The sequence below is a fragment of the Dendropsophus ebraccatus genome, chromosome 6 (genome assembly GCF_027789765.1).
Source record: "Dendropsophus ebraccatus isolate aDenEbr1 chromosome 6, aDenEbr1.pat, whole genome shotgun sequence".
NCBI classification, from domain to species: domain Eukaryota; kingdom Metazoa; phylum Chordata; class Amphibia; order Anura; family Hylidae; genus Dendropsophus; species Dendropsophus ebraccatus.
Window position 1 is genome coordinate 145,173,047 of NC_091459.1, and position 12,742 is coordinate 145,185,788.

The window sequence follows — 12,742 nt, forward strand, 5'->3', positions numbered from 1 at the left end:
ATAGTGGTGAGCATAGCTGCCTTCCAAGCAGTTGACCCGGGTTCGATTCCCGGCCAACGCATCCTTTGAGTTTTTCTCACCTATCTCCTGTGCTTGCGCTTTCATGATGAAAAGTGAGAAGAATGAGTGGGCCCAAGCTGGTTTCGACCCCGTGGGCAACTAAGTAAAAGTGACTGCCTTCTTGACAGATGATGGACTGTTGAGGAGAACCTGTCAGCTGCAATTCACATTCTAAACTGCAGACACTGTCAGGTAGCTCTTAGGTCAGGAAGACACATGAGCTAACAGTGTCAGCCATTTGGAACATCAATTGCAGCTGACAGAGTCAGCTTTGCTTTGATTTCACTAGGAAAATTAGTGAGGGAGAAAAAGAAAAATAGTCCTTTTAGTGTCAAGTGTTGGTGGTATAGTGGTGAGCATAGCTGCCTTCCAAGCAGTTGACCCGGGTTCGATTCCCGGCCAACGCATCCTTTGAGTTTTTCTCACCTATCTCCTGTGCTTGCGCTTTCATGATGAAAAGTGAGAAGAATGAGTGGGCCCAAGCTGGTTTCGACCCCGTGGGCAACTAAGTAAAAGTGACTGCCTTCTTGACAGATGATGGACTGTTGAGGAGAACCGGTAAGCTGCAATTCACATTCTAAACTGCAGACACTGTCAGGTAGCTCTTAGGTCTGGAAGACACATGAGCTAACAGTGTCAGCCATTTGGAACATCAATTGCAGCTGACAGAGTCAGCTTTGCTTTGATTTCACTAGGAAAATTAGTGAGGGAGAAAAAGAAAAATAGTCCTTTTAGTGTCAAGCGTTGGTGGTATAGTGGTGAGCATAGCTGCCTTCCAAGCAGTCGACCCGGGTTCGATTCCCGGCCAACGCATCTTTTGAGTTTTTCTCACCTATCTCCTGTGCCTGAGCTTTCATGATGAAAAGTGAAAAGAATGAGTGGGCCCAAGCTGGTTTCGACCCCGTGGACAACTAAGTAAAAGTGACTGCCTTCTTGACAGATGATGGACTGTTGAGGAGAACCTGTCAGCTGCAATTCACATTCTAAACTGCAGACACTGTCAGGTAGCTCTTAGGTCAGGAAGACACATGAGCTAACAGTGTCAGCCATTTGGAACATCAATTGCAGCTGACAGAGTCAGCTTTGCTTTGATTTCACTAGGAAAATTAGTGAGCGAGAAAAAGAAAAATAGTCCTTTTAGTGTCAAGCGTTGGTGGTATAGTGGTGAGCATAGCTGCCTTCCAAGCAGTTGACCCGGGTTCGATTCCCGGCCAACGCATCCTTTGAGTTTTTCTCACCTATCTCCTATGCTTGCGCTTTCATGATGAAAAGTGAGAAGAATGAGTGGGCCCAAGCTGGTTTCGACCCCGTGGGCAACTAAGTAAAAGTGACTGCCTTCTTGACAGATGATGGACTGTTGAGGAGAACCTGTAAGCTGCAATTCACAGTCTAAACTGCAGACACTGTCAGGTAGCTCTTAGGTCAGGAAGACACATGAGCTAACAGTGTCAGCCATTTGGAACATCAATTGCAGCTGACAGAGTCAGCTTTGCTTTGATTTCACTAGGAAAATTAGTGAGGGAGAAAAAGAAAAATAGTCCTTTTAGTGTCAAGTGTTGGTGGTATAGTGGTGAGCATAGCTGCCTTCCAAGCAGTTGACCCGGGTTCGATTCCCGGCCAACGCATCCTTTGAGTTTTTCTCACCTATCTCCTGTGCTTGCGCTTTCATGATGAAAAGTGAGAAGAATGAGTGGGCCCAAGCTGGTTTCGACCCCGTGGGCAACTAAGTAAAAGTGACTGCCTTCTTGACAGATGATGGACTGTTGAGGAGAACCTGTCAGCTGCAATTCACATTCTAAACTGCAGACACTGTCAGGTAGCTCTTAGGTCAGGAAGACACATGAGCTAACAGTGTCAGCCATTTGGAACATCAATTGCAGCTGACAGAGTCAGCTTTGCTTTGATTTCACTAGGAAAATTAGTGAGGGAGAAAAAGAAAAATAGTCCTTTTAGTGTCAAGTGTTGGTGGTATAGTGGTGAGCATAGCTGCCTTCCAAGCAGTTGACCCGGGTTCGATTCCCGGCCAACGCATCCTTTGAGTTTTTCTCACCTATCTCCTGTGCTTGCGCTTTCATGATGAAAAGTGAGAAGAATGAGTGGGCCCAAGCTGGTTTCGACCCCGTGGGCAACTAAGTAAAAGTGACTGCCTTCTTGACAGATGATGGACTGTTGAGGAGAACCGGTAAGCTGCAATTCACATTCTAAACTGCAGACACTGTCAGGTAGCTCTTAGGTCAGGAAGACACATGAGCTAACAGTGTCAGCCATTTGGAACATCAATTGCAGCTGACAGAGTCAGCTTTGCTTTGATTTCACTAGGAAAATTAGTGAGGGAGAAAAAGAAAAATAGTCCTTTTAGTGTCAAGCGTTGGTGGTATAGTGGTGAGCATAGCTGCCTTCCAAGCAGTTGACCCGGGTTCGATTCCCGGCCAACGCATCCTTTGAGTTTTTCTCACCTATCTCCTATGCTTGCGCTTTCATGATGAAAAGTGAGAAGAATGAGTGGGCCCAAGCTGGTTTCGACCCCGTGGGCAACTAAGTAAAAGTGACTGCCTTCTTGACAGATGATGGACTGTTGAGGAGAACTGGTAAGCTGCAATTCACATTCTAAACTGCAGACACTGTCAGGTAGCTCTTAGGTCTGGAAGACACATGAGCTAACAGTGTCAGCCATTTGGAACATCAATTGCAGCTGACAGAGTCTCTTTTTAAGGAGTCACTCACCACTGATCAGTATTTAATGAGGGGTGAAAGATATGACTCTTTTACCTTTTTGTTGATTGTTTTGTTAAAGCTATTTGCTTTGATTTCACTAGGAAAATTAGTGAGCGAGAAAAAGAAAAATAGTCATTTTAGTGTCAAGCGTTGGTGGTATAGTGGTGAGCATAGCTGCCTTCCAAGCAGTTAACCCGGGTTCGATTCCCGGCCAACGCATCCTTTGAGTTTTTCTCACCTATCTCCTATGCTTGCGCTTTCATGATGAAAAGTGAGAAGAATGAGTGGGCCCAAGCTGGTTTCGACCCCGTGGGCAACTAAGTAAAAGTGACTGCCTTCTTGACAGATGATGGACTGTTGAGGAGAACCTGTCAGCTGCAATTCACATTCTAAACTGCAGACACTGTCAGGTAGCTCTTAGGTCAGGAAGACACATGAGCTAACAGTGTCAGCCATTTGGAACATCAATTGCAGCTGACAGAGTCAGCTTTGCTTTGATTTCACTAGGAAAATTAGTGAGCGAGAAAAAGAAAAATAGTCATTTTAGTGTCAAGCGTTGGTGGTATAGTGGTGAGCATAGCTGCCTTCCAAGCAGTTGACCCGGGTTCGATTCCCGGCCAACGCATCTTTTGAGTTTTTCTCACCTATCTCCTGTGCCTGAGCTTTCATGATGAAAAGTGAAAAGAATGAGTGGGCCCAAGCTGGTTTCGACCCCGTGGACAACTAAGTAAAAGTGACTGCCTTCTTGACAGATGATGGTCTGTTGAGAAGAACCTGTCAGCTGCAATTCACATTCTAAACTGCAGACACTGTCAGGTAGCTCTTAGGTCAGGAAGACACATGAGCTAACAGTGTCAGCCATTTGGAACATCAATTGCAGCTGACAGAGTCAGCTTTGCTTTGATTTCACTAGGAAAATTAGTGAGCGAGAAAAAGAAAAATAGTCCTTTTAGTGTCAAGCGTTGGTGGTATAGTGGTGAGCATAGCTGCCTTCCAAGCAGTTGACCCGGGTTCGATTCCCGGCCAACGCATCCTTTGAGTTTTTCTCACCTATCTCCTGTGCTTGCGCTTTCATGATGAAAAGTGAGAAGAATGAGTGGGCCCAAGCTGGTTTCGACCCCGTGGGCAACTAAGTAAAAGTGACTGCCTTCTTGACAGATGATGGACTGTTGAGGAGAACCGGTAAGCTGCAATTCACATTCTAAACTGCAGACACTGTCAGGTAGCTCTTAGGTCTGGAAGACACATGAGCTAACAGTGTCAGCCATTTGGAACATCAATTGCAGCTGACAGAGTCTCTTTTTAAGGAGTCACTCACCACTGATCAGTATTTAATGAGGGGTGAAAGATATGACTCTTTTACCTTTTTGTTGATTGTTTTGTTAAAGCTATTTGCTTTGATTTCACTAGGAAAATTAGTGAGGGAGAAAAAGAAAAATAGTCCTTTTAGTGTCAAGCGTTGGTGGTATAGTGGTGAGCATAGCTGCCTTCCAAGCAGTTGACCCGGGTTCGATTCCCGGCCAACGCATCCTTTGAGTTTTTCTCACCTATCTCCTATGCTTGCGCTTTCATGATGAAAAGTGAGAAGAATGAGTGGGCCCAAGCTGGTTTCGACCCCGTGGGCAACTAAGTAAAAGTGACTGCCTTCTTGACAGATGATGGACTGTTGAGGAGAACTGGTAAGCTGCAATTCACATTCTAAACTGCAGACACTGTCAGGTAGCTCTTAGGTCTGGAAGACACATGAGCTAACAGTGTCAGCCATTTGGAACATCAATTGCAGCTGACAGAGTCTCTTTTTAAGGAGTCACTCACCACTGATCAGTATTTAATGAGGGGTGAAAGATATGACTCTTTTACCTTTTTGTTGATTGTTTTGTTAAAGCTATTTGCTTTGATTTCACTAGGAAAATTAGTGAGCGAGAAAAAGAAAAATAGTCATTTTAGTGTCAAGCGTTGGTGGTATAGTGGTGAGCATAGCTGCCTTCCAAGCAGTTAACCCGGGTTCGATTCCCGGCCAACGCATCCTTTGAGTTTTTCTCACCTATCTCCTATGCTTGCGCTTTCATGATGAAAAGTGAGAAGAATGAGTGGGCCCAAGCTGGTTTCGACCCCGTGGGCAACTAAGTAAAAGTGACTGCCTTCTTGACAGATGATGGACTGTTGAGGAGAACCTGTCAGCTGCAATTCACATTCTAAACTGCAGACACTGTCAGGTAGCTCTTAGGTCAGGAAGACACATGAGCTAACAGTGTCAGCCATTTGGAACATCAATTGCAGCTGACAGAGTCAGCTTTGCTTTGATTTCACTAGGAAAATTAGTGAGCGAGAAAAAGAAAAATAGTCATTTTAGTGTCAAGCGTTGGTGGTATAGTGGTGAGCATAGCTGCCTTCCAAGCAGTTGACCCGGGTTCGATTCCCGGCCAACGCATCTTTTGAGTTTTTCTCACCTATCTCCTGTGCCTGAGCTTTCATGATGAAAAGTGAAAAGAATGAGTGGGCCCAAGCTGGTTTCGACCCCGTGGACAACTAAGTAAAAGTGACTGCCTTCTTGACAGATGATGGTCTGTTGAGAAGAACCTGTCAGCTGCAATTCACATTCTAAACTGCAGACACTGTCAGGTAGCTCTTAGGTCAGGAAGACACATGAGCTAACAGTGTCAGCCATTTGGAACATCAATTGCAGCTGACAGAGTCAGCTTTGCTTTGATTTCACTAGGAAAATTAGTGAGCGAGAAAAAGAAAAATAGTCCTTTTAGTGTCAAGCGTTGGTGGTATAGTGGTGAGCATAGCTGCCTTCCAAGCAGTTGACCCGGGTTCGATTCCCGGCCAACGCATCCTTTGAGTTTTTCTCACCTATCTCCTGTGCTTGCGCTTTCATGATGAAAAGTGAGAAGAATGAGTGGGCCCAAGCTGGTTTCGACCCCGTGGGCAACTAAGTAAAAGTGACTGCCTTCTTGACAGATGATGGACTGTTGAGGAGAACCGGTAAGCTGCAATTCACATTCTAAACTGCAGACACTGTCAGGTAGCTCTTAGGTCTGGAAGACACATGAGCTAACAGTGTCAGCCATTTGGAACATCAATTGCAGCTGACAGAGTCTCTTTTTAAGGAGTCACTCACCACTGATCAGTATTTAATGAGGGGTGAAAGATATGACTCTTTTACCTTTTTGTTGATTGTTTTGTTAAAGCTATTTGCTTTGATTTCACTAGGAAAATTAGTGAGCGAGAAAAAGAAAAATAGTCCTTTTAGTGTCAAGCGTTGGTGGTATAGTGGTGAGCATAGCTGCCTTCCAAGCAGTTGACCCGGGTTCGATTCCCGGCCAACGCATCCTTTGAGTTTTTCTCACCTATCTCCTATGCTTGCGCTTTCATGATGAAAAGTGAGAAGAATGAGTGGGCCCAAGCTGGTTTCGACCCCGTGGGCAACTAAGTAAAAGTGACTGCCTTCTTGACAGATGATGGACTGTTGAGGAGAACCTGTAAGCTGCAATTCACATTCTAAACTGCAGACACTGTCAGGTAGCTCTTAGGTCAGGAAGACACATGAGCTAACAGTGTCAGCCATTTGGAACATCAATTGCAGCTGACAGAGTCAGCTTTGCTTTGATTTCACTAGGAAAATTAGTGAGCGAGAAAAAGAAAAATAGTCCTTTTAGTGTCAAGCGTTGCTGGTATAGTGGTGAGCATAGCTGCCTTCCAAGCAGTCGACCCGGGTTCGATTCCCGGCCAACGCATCTTTTGAGTTTTTCTCACCTATCTCCTGTGTCTGAGCTTTCATGATGAAAAGTGAAAAGAATGAGTGGGCCCAAGCTGGTTTCGACCCCGTGGACAACTAAGTAAAAGTGACTGCCTTCTTGACAGATGATGGTCTGTTGAGAAGAACCTGTCAGCTGCAATTCACATTCTAAACTGCAGACACTGTCAGGTAGCTCTTAGGTCAGGAAGACACATGAGCTAACAGTGTCAGCCATTTGGAACATCAATTGCAGCTGACAGAGTCAGCTTTGCTTTGATTTCACTAGGAAAATTAGTGAGGGAGAAAAAGAAAAATAGTCCTTTTAGTGTCAAGCGTTGGTGGTATAGTGGTGAGCATAGCTGCCTTCCAAGCAGTTGACCCGGGTTCGATTCCCGGCCAACGCATCCTTTGAGTTTTTCTCACCTATCTCCTATGCTTGCGCTTTCATGATGAAAAGTGAGAAGAATGAGTGGGCCCAAGCTGGTTTCGACCCCGTGGGCAACTAAGTAAAAGTGACTGCCTTCTTGACAGATGATGGACTGTTGAGGAGAACTGGTAAGCTGCAATTCACATTCTAAACTGCAGACACTGTCAGGTAGCTCTTAGGTCTGGAAGACACATGAGCTAACAGTGTCAGCCATTTGGAACATCAATTGCAGCTGACAGAGTCTCTTTTTAAGGAGTCACTCACCACTGATCAGTATTTAATGAGGGGTGAAAGATATGACTCTTTTACCTTTTTGTTGATTGTTTTGTTAAAGCTATTTGCTTTGATTTCACTAGGAAAATTAGTGAGCGAGAAAAAGAAAAATAGTCATTTTAGTGTCAAGCGTTGGTGGTATAGTGGTGAGCATAGCTGCCTTCCAAGCAGTTGACCCGGGTTCGATTCCCGGCCAACGCATCTTTTGAGTTTTTCTCACCTATCTCCTGTGCCTGAGCTTTCATGATGAAAAGTGAAAAGAATGAGTGGGCCCAAGCTGGTTTCGACCCCGTGGACAACTAAGTAAAAGTGACTGCCTTCTTGACAGATGATGGTCTGTTGAGAAGAACCTGTCAGCTGCAATTCACATTCTAAACTGCATACACTGTCAGGTAGCTCTTAGGTCAGGAAGACACATGAGCTAACAGTGTCAGCCATTTGGAACATCAATTGCAGCTGACAGAGTCAGCTTTGCTTTGATTTCACTAGGAAAATTAGTGAGCGAGAAAAAGAAAAATAGTCCTTTAAGTGTCAAGCGTTGGTGGTATAGTGGTGAGCATAGCTGCCTTCCAAGCAGTTGACCTGGGTTCGATTCCCGGCCAACGCATCCTTTGAGTTTTTCTCACCTATCTCCTATGCTTGCGCTTTCATGATGAAAAGTGAGAAGAATGAGTGGGCCCAAGCTGGTTTCGACCCCGTGGGCAACTAAGTAAAAGTGACTGCCTTCTTGACAGATGATGGACTGTTGAGGAGAACCGGTAAGCTGCAATTCACATTCTAAACTGCAGACACTGTCAGGTAGCTCTTAGGTCTGGAAGACACATGAGCTAACAGTGTCAGCCATTTGGAACATCAATTGCAGCTGACAGAGTCTCTTTTTAAGGAGTCACTCACCACTGATCAGTATTTAATGAGGGGTGAAAGATATGACTCTTTTACCTTTTTGTTGATTGTTTTGTTAAAGCTATTTGCTTTGATTTCACTAGGAAAATTAGTGAGCGAGAAAAAGAAAAATAGTCCTTTTAGTGTCAAGTGTTGGTGGTATAGTGGTGAGCATAGCTGCCTTCCAAGCAGTTGACCCGGGTTCGATTCCCGGCCAACGCATCCTTTGAGTTTTTCTCACCTATCTCCTGTGCTTGCGCTTTCATGATGAAAAGTGAAAAGAATGAGTGGGCCCAAGCTGGTTTCGACCCCGTGGACAACTAAGTAAAAGTGACTGCCTTCTTGACAGATGATGGACTGTTGAGGAGAACCTGTCAGCTGCAATTCACATTCTAAACTGCAGACACTGTCAGGTAGCTCTTAGGTCAGGAAGACACATGAGCTAACAGTGTCAGCCATTTGGAACATCAATTGCAGCTGACAGAGTCAGCTTTGCTTTGATTTCACTAGGAAAATTAGTGAGCGAGAAAAAGAAAAATAGTCCTTTTAGTGTCAAGCGTTGGTGGTATAGTGGTGAGCATAGCTGCCTTCCAAGCAGTTGACCCGGGTTCGATTCCCGGCCAACGCATCCTTTGAGTTTTTCTCACCTATCTCCTATGCTTGCGCTTTCATGATGAAAAGTGAGAAGAATGAGTGGGCCCAAGCTGGTTTTGACCCCGTGGGCAACTAAGTAAATGTGACTGCCTTCTTGACAGATGATGGACTGTTGAGGAGAACCGGTAAGCTGCAATTCACATTCTAAACTGCAGACACTGTCAGGTAGCTCTTAGGTCTGGAAGACACATGAGCTAACAGTGTCAGCCATTTGGAACATCAATTGCAGCTGACAGAGTCTCTTTTTAAGGAGTCACTCACCACTGATCAGTATTTAATGAGGGGTGAAAGATATGACTCTTTTACCTTTTTGTTGATTGTTTTGTTAAAGCTATTTGCTTTGATTTCACTAGGAAAATTAGTGAGCGAGAAAAAGAAAAATAGTTCTTTTAGTGTCAAGCGTTGGTGGTATAGTGGTGAGCATAGCTGCCTTTCAAGCAGTTGACCCGGGTTCGATTCCCGGCCAATGCATCCTTTGAGTTTTTCTCACCTATCTCCTATGCTTGCGCTTTCATGATGAAAAGTGAGAAGAATGAGTGGGCCCAAGCTGGTTTCGACCCCGTGGGCAACTAATTAAAAGTGACTGCCTTCTTGGCAGATGATGGACTGTTGAGGAGAACCTGTAAGCTGCAATTCACAGTCTAAACTGCAGACACTGTCAGGTAGCTCTTAGGTCAGGAAGACACATGAGCTAACAGTGTCAGCCATTTAAGACATCAATTGCAGCTGACAGAGTCAGCTTTGCTTTGATTTCACTAGGAAAATTAGTGAGCGAGAAAAAGAAAAATAGTCCTTTTATCGTCAAGCGTTGGTGGTATAGTGGTGAGCATAGCTGCCTTCCAAGCAGTTGACCCGGGTTCGATTCCCGGCCAACGCATCCTTTGAGTTTTTCTCACCTATCTCCTATGCTTGCACTTTCATGATGAAAAGTGAGAAGAATGAGTGGGCCCAAGCTGGTTTCGACCCCGTGGGCAACTAAGTAAGCCCGGCACATGTGCTGGATCGTTAAGGACCTGTGCAATGTTCAGCATGGAGAAAATGTTTCAGTGGCATTCCTAGTGATGAAGAGGGTGGGGGGGGGATTGGGCACATTGCTACAAGTTTAAAAGTATTTATTTAGGATAATGACTGCATCCCCTGCCAAACGGCCCACAGGACAGCTATCCGAAGGTTATAAGCGGTTTGGGGGGGGAGGGGGGGGGGGTCAGATTGTGGGTACAGAGTTAACTCTTCCTTAGATAAAACTCCAGTGTATGCTTGCAGGCAGTGAATAGAAGACAAATAGGAAAATACATACCAAGAGACATATAATACTGTAGACATTAGGTGCCCTACAACATTAACCCTTTAACAGCTGTGTTATGAGGACTGCGATACAGCACTTTGGTTATACATTTAGGTGGAATTCTGAAATAGAGTTTAAGGTTCGATGTCTTGTACAATTTATAATGTGATATCTTGTTATATGAGGCAATGATATAGATCCCCGACCTCTTACTGTAGAGAAATAATTAATCTCGTGGGCTTTAACTCCAAGGATTCTTCTATATAAAGTCCAGAGAAATCAGTGTATGGTGCACACAGAAGAACCAGACGTGAGCGTGTGTGTAGGTACATATGTCTGTGTGTACACGGGTATGTATATATGAATATGTGTAAGTACATGTCTTTAAATATATGCATATGTTTGTGTGTGTGACTGTGTGTGAGCAATTATGTGAACAGCTGTGAGAATGTACATGTGTGTACTTGGGATGATATATGGGGATAGTTCCCTCTACACCAATGAGTTATCCTCACTGCTCCCAGATTCTGCCAGTAACCCTGTATATGTGTGGTGTCTCAGTACAGATGTCACTAAGCTTTTTACCGCCTGTCAGAATGTAACTCTCTCAGGTGTCACCCCAAGTGCTGGCAGCTGTGTTTTCCCGTTAAGCCACTAGGTGTCTCACTCTTGCTTTGCACAACTGCAGTCCCTCAAAGTTTAGCTATGTTGGACCACTCTACTTTGCTTACATTATCTCACCCTTAGTTCCTGTTAGACTAGTAGCCAGTATGCAGTTCTAAGCACTAGAGGTGGGGTATACGGAAGACTAGAACCAACCCTTGCCTAAGCCGATTATTATTCAATCAGGACGGTCACCCCCTAAGGAAATACAGAGGGACTGATAACCAGTAATGCAAAGATGCTAAGATTTAAAGCACCTTACTGATAAATGCTCATCCACTTGGGGAAATCTTAAGTGGGAGCTCAACCTAGAGACAGAGACCTAGGCCTCAAGCTTCCTCACTTGGCGGTCTACAAACTTGTAGAGAGAGAAGGCGGTCAGATATAACTATATCTATACGTGACTACGAGAAGTTCTTTTAAGTATCCTTTAACATACATCCTTGCAGAGTACTGTCACTGATTAGGTAAGTGCTGCTCTCCAGCCCCTACACCACCCTCAAGTCTCGTCTTTTCTTACTGTGTCTCACATCTACCTTGGGGTCTATTTAAAGTATTATATTTTTTTGGACTAGAACCTGTGAGTAGTGTTTTCTTGGTATAGTGTGTGTTGCACTGAATTTATTCCAAGTAATGTTCGACTCCTCTTTAAGTGCTGGCGCAGCACCTTGCACCTGTACCTCACGTCAGTTCTATCAAGGCCCGGTGCCCGTGTGTCTGGGGGTGGGTACTACCACTTCTGGCCACTGTGACAAGTTTCCCCCAAACACCAGAGCCCACCAGCTGCACACAACACCTGTAACCAGCGCCCTGGACCACGGCATATGTATTTGTGTGTATATGGGGGGTGAGAATGGGTGTGTATGTATCTATGCAGACCTTCCAATGTTCCCAGATGTATGTATGACTCCATGGACATTACTGGGTGTGAACTGACTGAAAAGCTTTGTGGAATTGTTGATATAGTTTCTAGATGAACAGCAGGTTGCTGTATATTCAGGAGGGAACAGGCGGCAGGTGCAGAGTTTGGCGTCTAACAGCAATGTAAGAGAATGAAAGAATAAACTGGGTTAAGGGAAAATGGAATAACTGAGTATTGTAATATACAAGCGACAATAAAGACAGGAATTAGTGATATATTATAGTGTATATTCTATGCAAGGAGGCTCCATGACTCACAAGTGACAGGAAAGCTTCAGCTTAAAGGGGTAACTATCAGCAGGTTAGATGAATTTAACCTGCTCATATGTCTCTATTACACAGGAGACGCTGAGGAGGAAGGTATGTCTCTTATCTTCCTCCTCTGCACCGTTCCTGGGCACTTAGGGCCACATGTATCATCCTGCGAACGGATGATTTTCGGCGGAAAGTGGCGATTTGCGTATTTTTTTATACACAAATGGCCGATCTGCAAATAAAATATTCGCAAATCGGCACTTTCCGCCGAGTACGCCAGGGGGGCGGAAAGGGGGCGTGTAGTGGGCAGAACGGAGGGCGCAGACTCAGAGTCCGCGCTATTTACCATCCGTTCTGCCCAAATATACGCCGAAAACCTACTCCAGTCCTCAGCTGGCGTAGGTTTTCGGCGGTGCGCACCGGCGCGCACAGGATTTATGTAGAGGCAGTCCGCCTCTACATAAATCTCCGTAGCGCCGGAGCTGCGGGGGCATTTTTAAGTCCGGCGTAAAAAACGCCGGACTTAATAAATGCCCCCCTAAGTCTTTACTCCATGGTACGGGTAAGACTGTTAGGAGCCCTGCCCCACACCCATAGTGACAGTTGGCCCATTCCATTGATTATCATTAGAAAGGGGGAATTGGCGCCATGGGGGCAGGGCAGTGCTTCTTACTGTGCCCCAGTGATCTTAATGATCTCACCTGGACCATGGAGTAAATGACTAAGTGCACAGGAACGCTGCTGAGTATGATATTAGAGACATACCTTCCTCCTCTGAGCCTTCTGTGCAATCAGGGGCTATTAGCAGGTAAGATTCGTCTAACCTGCTGATAGTTCCCCTTTAATATACTCATAAGATTTTCAG

At 45.0% G+C, this 12,742-nt stretch overlaps 13 non-coding genes across 13 annotated transcripts; all 13 read left to right on the forward strand.

Moving 5' to 3' along the window:
• The first annotated feature begins 1,207 nt into the window (after positions 1 to 1,207).
• On the forward strand, positions 1,208 to 1,279 carry TRNAG-UCC (transfer RNA glycine (anticodon UCC)). Its single transcript has one exon. It is a non-coding gene; the product is annotated as a tRNA-Gly (tRNA).
• Positions 1,280 to 2,425: 1,146 nt separating this feature from the next.
• Positions 2,426 to 2,497, forward strand: TRNAG-UCC (transfer RNA glycine (anticodon UCC)). Its single transcript has one exon. It is a non-coding gene; the product is annotated as a tRNA-Gly (tRNA).
• An 831-nt stretch (positions 2,498 to 3,328) lies between these two features.
• Positions 3,329 to 3,400, forward strand: TRNAG-UCC (transfer RNA glycine (anticodon UCC)). The gene has a single exon. It is a non-coding gene; the product is annotated as a tRNA-Gly (tRNA).
• Positions 3,401 to 3,734: 334 nt separating this feature from the next.
• TRNAG-UCC (transfer RNA glycine (anticodon UCC)) lies at positions 3,735 to 3,806 on the forward strand. Its single transcript has one exon. It is a non-coding gene; the product is annotated as a tRNA-Gly (tRNA).
• A 425-nt stretch (positions 3,807 to 4,231) lies between these two features.
• Positions 4,232 to 4,303, forward strand: TRNAG-UCC (transfer RNA glycine (anticodon UCC)). The gene has a single exon. It is a non-coding gene; the product is annotated as a tRNA-Gly (tRNA).
• Positions 4,304 to 5,134: 831 nt separating this feature from the next.
• Positions 5,135 to 5,206, forward strand: TRNAG-UCC (transfer RNA glycine (anticodon UCC)). The gene has a single exon. It is a non-coding gene; the product is annotated as a tRNA-Gly (tRNA).
• Positions 5,207 to 5,540: 334 nt separating this feature from the next.
• Positions 5,541 to 5,612, forward strand: TRNAG-UCC (transfer RNA glycine (anticodon UCC)). The gene has a single exon. It is a non-coding gene; the product is annotated as a tRNA-Gly (tRNA).
• Positions 5,613 to 6,037: 425 nt separating this feature from the next.
• TRNAG-UCC (transfer RNA glycine (anticodon UCC)) lies at positions 6,038 to 6,109 on the forward strand. The gene has a single exon. It is a non-coding gene; the product is annotated as a tRNA-Gly (tRNA).
• A 740-nt stretch (positions 6,110 to 6,849) lies between these two features.
• Positions 6,850 to 6,921, forward strand: TRNAG-UCC (transfer RNA glycine (anticodon UCC)). The gene has a single exon. It is a non-coding gene; the product is annotated as a tRNA-Gly (tRNA).
• A 425-nt stretch (positions 6,922 to 7,346) lies between these two features.
• On the forward strand, positions 7,347 to 7,418 carry TRNAG-UCC (transfer RNA glycine (anticodon UCC)). Its single transcript has one exon. It is a non-coding gene; the product is annotated as a tRNA-Gly (tRNA).
• Positions 7,419 to 8,655: 1,237 nt separating this feature from the next.
• On the forward strand, positions 8,656 to 8,727 carry TRNAG-UCC (transfer RNA glycine (anticodon UCC)). Its single transcript has one exon. It is a non-coding gene; the product is annotated as a tRNA-Gly (tRNA).
• Positions 8,728 to 9,152: 425 nt separating this feature from the next.
• Positions 9,153 to 9,224, forward strand: TRNAE-UUC (transfer RNA glutamic acid (anticodon UUC)). The gene has a single exon. It is a non-coding gene; the product is annotated as a tRNA-Glu (tRNA).
• A 334-nt stretch (positions 9,225 to 9,558) lies between these two features.
• TRNAG-UCC (transfer RNA glycine (anticodon UCC)) lies at positions 9,559 to 9,630 on the forward strand. Its single transcript has one exon. It is a non-coding gene; the product is annotated as a tRNA-Gly (tRNA).
• The last annotated feature ends 3,112 nt before the right edge of the window (positions 9,631 to 12,742 follow it).